Raw genomic sequence first — 3,242 nt, forward strand, 5'->3', positions numbered from 1 at the left:
CTGTGCCATTCCTGCCTAGATACTGCCATGCTCCCACCTTGATGATAATGGACTGAACCTCTGAACCTGTAAGCCAGCCCCAATTAAATGTTGTTTTTTATAAGACTTGCCTTGGTCATGGTGTCTGTTCACAGCAGTAAAACCCTAAGACAGACTGCTTTCCTTCTCACCTACATTTCAGCCATTACTCCCTCCTGCTCCTGCGCAGCATGGTCCGTCCTACCCTTCTCATGGCAGGCACCTCCTTCTTCCGCTCTTCCCCTGGGAACCTAGAAGTCCTACCTCTGTCATCCTGCTCAGCCAGTGACCATTGGTTCTTTATTGATCAATTAAAAACCAATTGGGGACAGAGGCCTTCAGCGTTTGGACCCGCAGATTCTCAATTTTGGGGGCCGAATTCGGACAAAGCATTAGAACCAATTCCCAACAATACTTTATACAGCAGAAACCTAATAAGCCTTAAGCTTAATCAAATGCATTCACTGTAAGCAGTTTCTAAAACAAAGTGTGCCTGTGACTACAATTTGTAACGCTATGATTTCTGTGGGATGTGATGGGGGAAGATCATAACTGAGGCACGTTAGCCTTCTGAGTAGACAATGTGACTTCAGGGAGAATATCTCTTTACCCTCATTTCTGTTTCCCACTATGTCTGAACTACCACATAAGTGGTGGGAGCCCTGATGGTATAGCTGTTGTTGACATTGTCTAAGTCTTCTTTAAGATAAGAACACTCAGCATGGATACAGAGACTATGTCTTATTCATTTTTACAGAGTGCCTACCACAGGCTGGTGCTGCAAATGGGTAACTTAAGCCAGGTATAGTGGCTCATGCCCATAATCCCCACATGTGGAAGGCCAAGTAAAGAGAGTCCATGAATTTTAGGTCAATCTGGGCTATACTGTGAGTTTCAGATCACTCCAGGGGAGAGAGAGAGGTAGAGACAGACAGACAGAGACAGAGAGAAAGAGGGGGGTTAGTCAATGGGCAGAGAGGGGTTCAAATAGTGACTTAAATGTAATTGACTTTGAGGCAGCAGATAAAAAAGTAGATTTGACTTGTCATAAATTATCATGCTGTAATTAGATTTATTTTACTTAGCTGTTTAAAAGATTTCTTTTCACTTTCAGACTGTGATAGAAATATCTACTAATGGTGGTAAAATATCAGATGTCTAAGGACTCTTAGCTAGAATGAAAAGCACTCTCTAGGACGATAAATATTCTTTGAGATTTACTTATCTATGTGAGTGTTTGCCTACGTGTATGTAGGTCCACCCCTTACATGTCTGGTGCCACAGAGGTCAGAAGAGAGTGTTGGATACCCTGGAAATGGAATTATGGAGACTTATGAGACACCACAGATATGCTGGGAATCGAACCTGGATTCTCTGCAGGACCATCAAGTACCCTCAACCTCTGAGCGATCTCTCCAGCCCCTACTTAGAAGAATTTAAATGCAACCCAAACTATTATAAGAACCATAAATATATAGGTATTCATTCAATTATTGATGACATGTAAATGTATAGAAGCCATTAGATAAATTGTCTATATCCAAAAAGATAAGTATAAGAACCTTGTGATGGTAAAAAAAAAATGTTATTTAATGGAAAAATTTTTGTTTTGTTTTTTTCAAGACAGGGTTTCTCTGTGTAGTCCTGGCTCTCCTGGAACTCATACTGTAGACCAGGCTGGCCTCAAACTCAGAAATCTGCCTGCCTCTGCCTCCCAAGTGCTGGGATTAAAGGCGTGCGCCACCACTGCCCGGCTTTTTAATGTATTTATTTTATGTGCATTGGTGTTTTACCTGCACATATGTCTGTGTGATGGTGTCAGGTCCCCTGTAACTGGAGTTACAGACAGTTGTGAGACACCATGTGGATACTGGGAATTGAACCCGGGTCTTCTGGATGAGCAGTCAGTGTTCTTAACCACTGAGCCACCTCTCCAGCCTAATGGGAAAATTTTAAAGTACAATTCAAAATTCTCTCTCTCTCCCTCCCTCCCTCCCACCTTCCGTGTGTGTGTGTGTGTGTGTGTGTGTGTGTGTGTGTGTGTGTGTGCCGTGTATACCAGGCTTTCTCACCCTTGGCACACTGACATGACATTCAGGATGTGTTCATTCTCTGCTGCTGTAGAACTGGAATGTTTGGTGGTACACTTGACCTCCATATCTTACAGAGCTGCTGGTTGCTTCCCCTACTCAGAAATGTCTTCTGATAGCTCCAACTCCGTCCTAGGGAACAGAGTCAGTTACAGTTGAAAACGACAGAGTGTTCTGCTAGCAGCCTTCAGATGAAGATGTAGAACTCTCAGCTCCTTCTGCACCATGCCTGCCGGGATGCTGCCATGCTCCTGCCTTGATGATACTGGACTGACCCTCTGAACCTGTGTTGATGTGCTGTCGGGACAGCTCTGGAGCACCCTTAAAGTCCAGCTCTTCCATCTCTGCTTCATAGAACTTGCGGCAGAAATCTTTAAAAGACTGAAACAGAGCAACACGAAAGTGATTAGCACCAACAGCCTCCTTCCCAGTGCACAAAACCAAAATATCAAAATTTAATGGTGTACAGATTTGATTTGCAAAGAAAAATGTGGAAAAGTATAAAATTCAAAAAAAGAAAAGAAAAGAAAACTACAACTATACACTCCATGATCAAAGCTATATAAAATTTATGCATAAACAGATAAAGCAGAGACAAGATAGAAATTCGTCAGTTGGGCAGGAATCCTGTGCTGCTCGGTTTTATCAACTTGACACAGATAAGGATATCTCTTACAGGAGAGAATCTTACTTGAGAAATGTCTGCACAGGAAATGTCTGTAGAGAACTCTGTAGGGCATTGTCTTGACTGATGATTGATGTGGGAGAGACCAGCCCACTGGAGTAGTGCCACCCTTAGGCAGGTAGTCCTGGGTGGTGTAAGACATCAAACTGAGCAAGCCAAGAGGAACAAGCCAGTTCCTGCATGGTCTCTGCTCAGTTCCGGCCTCCAGGATGCTGCCTTGTGTCCCTGCCCTGACTTTCCTGGATAACGGATTACAAGCTAGAAGATGAAATAAATCCTTCCCTCCTCCTTTTTGGGCATTGTGTTTATTACAACGATAGAAACCCCAAGACCAATTCCAAAGCAACGATTCTAAGAGGCCAGGTGCACAAGAAACGTTCTGGTGACTGGCTCCTGATTTATCCCTCACCCTTGCCTGGAAGCCATATTGGAGGACATGACTAAACCTG

Source organism: Mus caroli, chromosome 17 (assembly GCF_900094665.2).
Source record: "Mus caroli chromosome 17, CAROLI_EIJ_v1.1, whole genome shotgun sequence".
NCBI classification, from domain to species: Eukaryota; Metazoa; Chordata; class Mammalia; order Rodentia; family Muridae; genus Mus; species Mus caroli.